Here is a 10061-nt window from a genome sequence, read left to right as displayed (position 1 = left end):
GACATATTCTCCCCCCCCCCAATAACTTTATTAGAAAAAATTGCAAATAAATAACAACAAAACTAAATAAGTAAACGATTAATTAGAGAGGAGTAGCACAGAAATTCTGTCAAAAGCATTTTACATAGCATAATATGGTGGGCATTATGAACCATTGGGTACATTGGGATAGATAGAAAAAAGAGGACCAAATAACAAAGACATATTCTGATATGACAGGGAATCATGGTAATCAGAACTTTATTATTTATTTATTTATGATATTTCTGTGCTGCTTTTTCAGAGTCCTGCTTGAGGTGGTTTACAGTTAAAATCACAATATTAAAAAAAGCTGTTATTCCAAACAAGAAAAGCATATAGAATGAAAAAAAGTGAGGAATGGGAAACTCAGTGAAGCAAACTTAGGCTGATTCCTTACTGGCATTTGTCCCGCCCCCGCTCTTCTCCCTGCGCCAGCTCAAGCAATGGATTCCCCACTAGGTGCTCTGCGGGAGCCTCTTGCATTGTGGCTACTTCCTATTACTGTCGCAGCAACAGGATGCTGGTTTTTTGGAGTTCCAGTTGCTGTGACGGGAATAGGAAGCAGCCCTGAAGCAAGAGGTGCTGCAGAGCGACTGGTGGGGAATCGATGGCTTGGGCTGATGCGAGGAGAAGTGTGGGAGGCAGAGCAAATGCCGGTGAGGAATCAACCTTAATGGTAAAAATGACCATGTAACAGTTACCTTTATGCACAGATATGGCTGGATAATGGCTGAAGGGGATCATGCAAAAGGAACTGACATTGGCTTATGCAGGGAGCAAATTGTCCTTCAGACATTACAGTTGTTTGCCCCCCAAAAAAACAAATGCAAAGTGCTCATGTGTCTCTTTGTTTTCTCACAATGTCTGAATGCAGCTTGTGTAAAAAAAAAAGTGTCAGTCCATGGCAGGCACAAACAGCTTGTTGTCATGCTTATATCTCACTGTCAGTCCCTGCTTTCCTAATGTATAGAGTACAGGCTTCCCAAATCCCCCACCTGGGTGGGGGCCCCCCGATTTGGAGCCTCCTCCCCCCGTTTGGCAAAAATCCAGAAAGCGGGGGGGAATGGTGGCCCTTCACACGCAGCCTAGAACCCAGCAGCTTCTCTCCCCTTTCCACTGATCCCTGATGCTTCTCCTCCTCCCTTCCCTTCCCTTCTCACCTCCGATGGCAGCAGCTTCTCCTTGTTCCTCCCCTTCCCACCCAGCTCCATTGCAGCAGCCGGAGCTTTCCCAGGCTGCTTCCTGCCCCGCCCCAAAGAACCATGTGCCTTTGCACCTCCGGTGGTGAAAGGCTTCAACTTTCTGTGTCTGTGTCGCTATGAAGAAGCTGGCTGGTGAGTAGAGAGCCAATCCCCTACATCAGATCTGCGAGAAGGGGGGGGGGTGGAGGAGAGGGAAATGTCATCATTATTCCCTATGTGAAATATTTCTCATAGGGTATAACGGGGAATTGATCTGGAGGTTTCGGGGGCCCTGGGGGAGCTATTTTTTGAGGTAGAGGCAACAAATTTTCAGTATAATATCTAGTGCCTCTCCCCAAAATACCCTCCAAGTTTCAAAACGATTGGACCAGGGGGTCCAGTTCTATGAGCCCCAAAAGAAGGTGCCCCTATCCTTCATTATTTCCTATGGAAGAAAGACATTTAAAAAGGTGTGCTGTCCCTTTAAATGTGATGACCAGAACTCCCTTGGAGTTCAATTATGCTTGTCACACCCTTGTTCCTCGCTCCGCCCCCAATGTCTCCTGGCTCCACCCCCAAAGTCCCCAGATATTTCTTGAATTGGACTTGGCAACCCTAATAGAGTATGAGATTGAAAGCTTTCTGGCTTGCAAAGCCTCTATGAAACTCTTTTTTTTCTTGAGGTTTGACTCTAGACTTTGTGCAAATGGAATATGTCTACTCAGTCCAATTCCAGCTTGGAGTCCCTGGAATTTATGGAAGAAAGAAATTCAGTTTTCCTAGGTGTCTGCATCCAGGTGCTATAGCAAACTGGAAACTTTACAAATGAGGAAGCTTTCAGACAGCTTGTGTGTGAGGAAAGAAGAAAAGCAGGAGAGAGTGCATGACCTTGATAAGTGAACTGTAGTATCAAGAAACAGTTAATTCCTTTTAAAATTTCAAAATTATGTTAAACCTTTTTTTTTTTATGCTGAAAGATATCACTCATGATTATCCTGAAATATTATGCCTGCAGAAAAGTACAGGAGTCCAGTAGCTCCTTAAAGATTAACAGAATTTGTGGCAGGGCATACACTGCCACAAATTTTAGTCGTTAAAGTGTTACTGGACTTTTGTTCTTTTCTACTGCTACAGACTGGTGACTGACAACAGTAGATTTTTAACCGTTTTATACATGAATCTTTTTTGACCCATTAGTCTCTTATCATTTTATTGGCTTGTTTCCCCTGCTACCTTCAGGTCTGTTTCACTGCAGTTAAAGTACTATTTATCCAAGAGTTCTGAAAGAACTCAAAGTTGAACTTGTGGATCTTCTGACAAAAATATCTAACCTTTCATTGATATCTGCCTCCGTTCCTGAGGACTGGAAGGTAGCAAATGTCACCCCCATCTTTAAAAAAGGTTCCAGAGGAGATCCGGGAAATTACAGGCCAGTCAGTCTGACTTCAATACCGGGAAAGTTGGTAGAAACCATTATCAAGGACAGAATGAGTAGGCACATTGATGAACATGAGTTATTGAGGAAGACTCAGCATGGGTTCTGTAAGGGAAGATCTTGCCTCACTAACCTGTTACATTTCTTTGAGGGGGTAAACAAACATGTGGACAAAGGAGACCCAATAGATGCTGTTTACCTTGGCTTCCAGAAAGCTTTTGATAAAGTTCCTTATCAAAGGCTCCATAGAAAGCTTGAGAGTCATGGAGTAAAAGGACAGGCCCTCTTGTGGATCAAAAACTGGCTAATTAATAGGAAGCAGAGAGTGAGTATAAATGGGCAGTCTTCACAGTGGAGGACGGTAAGCAGTGGGGTGCCGCAGGGCTCAGTACTGGGTCCCATGCTCTTTAACTTGTTCATAAATGATTTGGAGTTGGGAGTAAGTAGTGAAGTGGCCAAGTTTGCAGATGACATTAAATTGTTCAGGGTGGTGAGAACCAGAGAGGATTGTGAGGCATCAACATGGCAGATGAGGTTCAATGTGGCTAAGTGTAAAGTAATGCTCATTGGGGCCAAGAATCCCAGGTACAAATACAAACTGATGGGTTGTGAACTGGCAGAGACTGACCAAGAGAGAGATCTTGGGGTCGTGGTAGATAACTCACTGAAAATGTCAAGACAGTGTGCGATTGCAATAAAAAAGGCCAACGCCATGCTGGGAATTATTAGGAAGGGAATTGAAAATAAATCAGCCAGTATCATAATGCCCTTGTATAAATCGATTATGCGGTCTCATTTGGAATATTGTGTGCAATTCTGGTCACCACACCTCAAAAAGGATATTATAGCATTGGAAAAAGTCCAGAAAAGGGCAACTAGAAGGTTTGGAACTCAACCAAAAGGTTTGGAACTTTCCCTATGAAGAAAGGTTAAAACGCTTGGGGCTCTTTAGCTTGGAGAAACGTCGACTGCGGGGTGACATGATAGAGGTTTACAAGATAATGCATGGGATGGAGAAAGTAGAGAAAGAAGCCCTTTTCTCCCTTTCTCACGATACAAGAACTCGTGGGAATTCGATGAAATTGCTGAGCAGTCAGGTTAAAACGGATAGAAGGAAGTACTTCTTCACCCAAAGGGTGATTAACATGTGGAATTCACTGCCACAGGAGGTGGCGGCGGCTATAAGCATAGACAACTTCAAGAGGGGGTTAGATAAAAATATGAAGAAGAGGTCCATCAGTGGCTATTAGCCACAGTGTGTATATATATGTGTAATTTTTTTTTGGCCACTGTGTGACACAGAGTGTTGGACTGGTTGGGCCATTGGCCTGATCCAACATGGCTTCTCTTATGTTCTTATTAGCAGAGTTTACTGTTACCTTGGATTTTAGATGTGGATTTCTGGTAAAATTTCTTACCATGTAGAATGGGAGATTGCATGTGCACCACAAGAAGCTACCACTTCATAACAAGTTGCTTATGTAGAGCTTTGGGAATTAGGGTTCTCAGCCTCCTGCTGGGAGCAGGGCTTCTCCCAGTTTTGGGACCCCCAACCCACCGGCGTCGAGCTGGCCACTGGGGCCTCCCCATCCCCAAAGAGCTCCTGACGTATGTGACGTGGCCAGGTACAATGACATCACCCAGAAATGATGTCATCATGTGGGGGATACTCTAGCAATTTGGGTAAAAGCTCACCTCCCACTGGGAAACTCACCTCCCACTGGGAGCCAGGTAAGACCTGGCAACCCTAGTGGGGATATATGCTGTTGGGTGGAGCAATAAAACTATTCAATTTGCATATTGGGAGGAGTATATGTAGGAGTGACTGAAGGAAAAAGAAAGATGAAGCAGGATGTGGAGCAAGACGCCTGGTCATTTGTCTTTTCAAGGACTGGAATGCTGAGGCTTCAGCTGAAGATGTTTTGTCTGGCACAGGCCCTCCCTTTATGGAGATCCCTTTTTCTGGAGGAGATTAGCCCCCAGATCTTTGAATTGGAGCCTGAAAAACTGGGGGATCCCCTGCCAGACCTGGGGACTGGTAAGCTTAGTGAGTGAGAGGGAGGGAGTTTAAGAAAGGAGACTTTAAGCCTTTAACTTGCTCTTATTTCCAACTCCTAGGTTACACTTATTTCTTTAGTTTCTGCTTTTTGATTACAAATTCCTTAAGTGTTTTACAAACACAAAGTGAATTTATACAGCTGAATAAGTAAAATAAATTGACAATGGCTGAATGCAGAATAAAAAATGTGTCCATTTGATTTTCCCAAGGAAGCACATATTACTATTCTTAGCTGTATAGAAACAGATACTTCACTTTAAAATAAATTGATGGAGAGAAAGCGCAAGGTGGCTACTCTATAGGGTGGAATCTATAGCATTATACCCTGTTTGAGGTCCCTCCCCCCTCCAAAGCTAGTCCTTCCCAGGCTTACCTCTGAAATCTCTAGGAATTTCCCATCCTGAAGTTGACAGTTCTACTGGTAATAGTTCACATACTACACTTCATATCTTTAAAAAAAAAAATCAGGCTGTGGGAAAACAAAGCTATGAAATGCAGGAAGAATCACACCTCATGCAATTTTATGAATGTACTTTCTTTTTAGTTGATGTTCATGTCCAGTTGATTTCATGATATCATCACATGAAAGTGTGTGCAAACATAAGATGGAGACGTTACTTGAAGGTCTATTGTGACTGGGTTAGAGCTCCCTTAATTATACTGTGTTGGGACAAGTCATATGCTTAATCATATGTGATTTATTCTGCCATTACAATTGTCACTAGCTTTGATACAGCAGGTTTAGGGTATTTGATATAAATGCGTTGTCTACAACACTAACCCTGGACGGAGATAATTGTTTAATGAGTTGAGCATGATTTAGCTTATAAACGTAATATTTTTTCTCTAGGTTTATTTAATCCAGATGTTTTGTTGTAAATAATTTATACGATGTTATATTACACAGGCATCAAAGAGATTTCTATGGTAAAATACTGTCAGTAGCATAAACTTCCATGATCAGATAAGGGGGGTGGGTGGGATTAGGGACTAAATGTTTCAGTGGATTTTATTGACTGTTAACGTGGATGCCATTCTTAGGTACTTTAAAATATATGGGACTTACAATTATATACAGTATTTCTTCCATGACAACATCATTTTCAATAGATTTTTGCTACTGTGAAGTTGTGTCAATATATGGATAAAAGCAAATATAAAATGGCTTAGAAAAGAAGTATTGTCTTATTATCTTGCATACAGAAAAGTTATTAAATAAAAGGAAGCAGTGAACAATGTAGGAAGTGTTTACAGCTTACAAAAACATGCCTAAATGCTTGACTGGAGAGAGTAGATGTTGGTGGGAGCTGGTAAATGAGCTTGTGACAAAATATTTGAAGAAAATATTTAGAACTCAATCCTGTTTTTTATTCTTTTCATTCTTTTTATGAATGTTGTTGTTTTTACTCAGTATATGCCTGTAAGCAGCAACCAAATAAAATTAGTTTAGGTTATTATTCTCTGTTTCACAGGAAGGAAAATAAATTTTGTACTTCTATGAAGTATCAGAATGATTTCCCATTCTAGTAGAAAGCAAACGGGTCAGATATGATGACCAACATTCTTTTCACTTTCTATGAATGCAAAATAATCATTTTTATAGTCAGTTTGCAACTGTCTTTCTGTTAGTTAATTTATGTATTTAACTTTAAAGTGTTCTAATTCTTTAGTACTTCTAGTGGTAAAACAATAGCCATGAGCAAAGTAATGTCATCATCAGCTGAACTAAATTGGTGGTCAACCATCCTTTGATTACTTCAGTATCAAGTGAAAACTAACGAGTATTAAACAATCATTGCAGTTCAGTTGTCACAGAGCTCAGAGATATTGACACAGAGAGCCATATGTTATGTGGTGGGACCCTGAATGATGTCCATGGTTGTGTGAATTAGCTCTTTCTCATGTTGATGACTGGGCTGGTAAGATAGACTCAGGTGGGTAGATGTGTTGGTCTGAAGGAGGTGCCACTGGACTCAAACCTTCTTTGGTCTGGTAAGGTATTTTCAGAAGCAAAACCCACTAATATAATTAGGCTTCCCAACCCTCACGCCCTGGTGGGGGACCCCTGGATTTGCAGCCTCTTCCCCTGCTCTCCAAAAATCTGGAAGCTGGGGGAGGGGGGGGGAAACGGCGCCAAGGAGCGTGACAAGCCGTGAGTCCGGATCCTTCTGAGCCCATTTCGGAGGATCAGCCTCTAAATAGATTCAAGTGGGCAGCTCTGTTGGTCTGAATCCTACTTTGTTCCTCCAGCCTTGGATCGCTCCTACATTGTAGGAAAGACCGCGCATGCGTTCGCAGCGGACCAGGCAGGCCAGACTCTCTTTCGATTGCGCTCGTTTCCCCCCCCCCCACGTGATCGGCCTAGGCTGGGTGCAGGCGCGTTGCAGGGCTGGGCAGCAGCAGGCACTGAAATTCAAATCTGAAGGGCGGTTGATAGCCACTCTTGCCTCAGAGGGATGCAGCGAAGGGAGAGCGAGCGCCGTAGCAGTGCCTGTTGCAGACATGGACCCTTTCACTGAGGTAAACGGTTCTGACGGGCCGGTTCTGTTTGTGGAGAGGGAGCTTTGTACGGTTGGGAGGGATGCTGACGGAGGGCAGCCTTTGCGTGTGTGGGGTGAGGAGGAAGGTTTTTATTTTAAGTGCATAATTTAAGATAAAGCAGTTTAAGAGGCTGTTACGAACTGGCCTTATGCTGTATTAAATTGATCTTCACTTTGTGCCATGCTTTTGAAACTTTACCAGAGTCCACACCCTTATGTAACTGAATGTTTTTGAGTACAGGGTGCAGCAGTCAAGTCTGACTTTGCCCATGTCAAGTTAATTCAGATACTTCACAATACTGGAGGGCATGCAAATATATGCCCTTGAAAATATATGCACATTGAAAAAGAAATTGTACTAGTTAGGGTTGCCAATCCCCAGGTGGGGGCAGGGGATCCCCCAGTTTGGAGGCCCTCCCACCGCTTCAGGGTCATCAGAAAGCAAGGGAAGGGGAGGGAAATGTCTGCTGGGAACTCTATTATTTCCTAGGGAGATTTATCCCCATAGAAAATCATGGAGAATTGATCCACGGGTATCTGGGGCTCTTGGGGGGGCTGTTTTTTGAGGTAGAGGCACCAAATTTTCAGTATAGCATCTAGTGCCTCTCCCCAAAATACCCCCCAAGTTTCAAAAAGATTGGACCAGGGGGTCCAATTCCATGAGCCCCAAAAGAAGGTGCCCCTATCCTTCATTATTTCCTATGGAAGGAAGGCATTGAAAAGGTGTGCCGTTCCTTTAAATGTGATGGCCAAAACTCCCTTTGGAGTTCAATTATGCTTGTCACAGCCTTGATCTTGGCTCCACCCCTAATGTGTCCTGGCTCCACCCCCAAAGTCCCCAGATATTTCTTAAATTGGACTTGGCAACCCTAAATATAATACAAGAAAATTGTCTGGAAGAAGAGCAGGGTAGGATAAAGCAAAGCACCTATGGGAGAGATAGGGGAGGCTTTTTTTGGAAAAAAAATACATGAACTGAATGATTTTTTTTTTTTATCCTTGTGCTTTGAATTAAGACTTTCCATATGCATATCCAAGATCAGGACCTTGATTGTTTTTGATAAAATGGAAAACTGCAATTACTTGCAGCTGTCTCTGTACGTAAAATTAAAAATCAACAGATCCTGTAAATAAAGCGGAAGTATAAAGCAATGGCCAGGACATGTTTATGCAATATCAGAAATGGTTGTTTACTGTAGAATGGAGAGGAAATAGCTGACATTCATATTTTTAATAGTATATGAACTGGTGAACTGATATCAGAGAACAAGGCCCCTGTGCTTTGTAAGTTGTAGAGAAAATACTTTCAGCAGGTGCAGTTTCTCATAATCTAGTGTAGGAAGGATAATACCAGGGCTTTTTTATAGCAGGAATGCACAGTTCCAACTGGCTTGGCATTAGGGGTGTGGCCTAATATGCAAATGAGTTCGTTCTGGGCTTTTTCTACAAAAAAGGCCTGTGGGAAACGATGATGTCAGGAGTGTGGCCTACTATGCAATGAGTTCCTGCTGGGGTTTTTTCTACCCAAAAAGCCCTTGCTGAAACAACAACATTAGGCTACTATAATTGATCATTACCTGTTTTTCTAATTTAATATTTAACATATCAATTCCCCACTCCTCCCCTTATAAGATACTTGCTATTCAAAGGCCTGGCAAGTGAAAATTGCATTTGCCTTTTTAGCCACCGCATCACACTGTTGACTCATGTTCAGCATATGACCCACTAAGATCCTTTTCGCACATACTACTGCTAAGACAAGTCTCCCCCATCCTATAACTATGGATTGGATTTTTCCTACCTAAATGCAGAACTTTACATTTATCCCTGTTAAAATTAATTTTATTGGGTTTAGTCCAGTTTTCCAGCCTTTCAAGGTCATCCTGTATCCTGTTTCTGCCGTCTACTGTATTTGCAACCCCTCCCAATTTAGTATCATTGGCAAATTTAATAAGCATGAGGAAAGGTTGAAGGAAGTGGGCGTGTTTAGCCTGGAGAGGAGGCGGATGAGAGGTGATATGATCACCGTCTTCAAGTATTTGAAGGGCTGTCATATAAAGAATGCTGTAGAATTGTTTTCTGTGGCCCCAGAAGGTAGGACCAGAACCAATGGGTTGAAATTAAATCAAAAGAGTTTCCGTCTCAACATTAGGAAGAACTTCCTGACAATTAGAGCGATTCCTCCGTGGAACAGGGGGAGGTATTTGTAGGTTTCCTGCATTGTGCAGGGGGTTGGACTAGATGACCCTGGAGGTTCCTTCCAACTCTATGATTCTAAGCAAGCAGGCCTTGCAGCACCTCCTGAAAACCTCCAAGGAGGGGCCCCCTCTCATCTCTCCAGAAAGCCCATTCCATAGAGCTGGAGTCATTATGGAAAAGGCCTGGGCTCTGGTAGGATAGCCAAGTGGTAGGATAGCCAACAGATGGCTGTCTGATTATTACACACCTATTGAGTACAATATGCAATTCTATAACCAATGCTAGGGCACAAATATTGCTTTGCATACTACTTGCAAATTTCTATATTGTGTTGTGCTTCATACAATTTCTGATTTAGTACTAGAACATTAAACCAATAAATGGAGCGTCCCATGTGGAATTTCTTGTATGTTTTGTCTCTGACTTCTTTTTGTTCTGTTATTATTTTGACAAAAATAGTAACTGTAAATGTATTTGCATTAAATATATTAATTAAATTAAGCACAGAGAAAACAAAGGATTTATTCACAGAATGCATAATTAACATGCAGAATTTTCTGCTACAAAATGTGGTAATTGTCACTGACTTAAATGAAGAACAGGTTAGGCAGCATTGCTGTTAGGAA

At 42.2% G+C, this 10061-nt stretch overlaps 1 protein-coding gene across 2 annotated transcripts in view; it reads left to right on the top strand.

Annotated features, from left to right (window-relative positions):
• EPHA3 (EPH receptor A3) overlaps window positions 1–10061 on the top strand; it is a 364789-nt gene that overhangs the window by 56933 nt on the left and 297795 nt on the right. The gene's annotated exons all lie outside the window — the stretch shown is intronic.

This window comes from Heteronotia binoei, chromosome 3, assembly GCF_032191835.1.
Source record: "Heteronotia binoei isolate CCM8104 ecotype False Entrance Well chromosome 3, APGP_CSIRO_Hbin_v1, whole genome shotgun sequence".
Taxonomy (NCBI): Eukaryota; Metazoa; Chordata; class Lepidosauria; order Squamata; family Gekkonidae; genus Heteronotia; species Heteronotia binoei.
The sequence above is the reverse complement of the archived record's forward strand: the minus strand, read 5'-3'. Positions and strand labels throughout refer to the sequence as shown.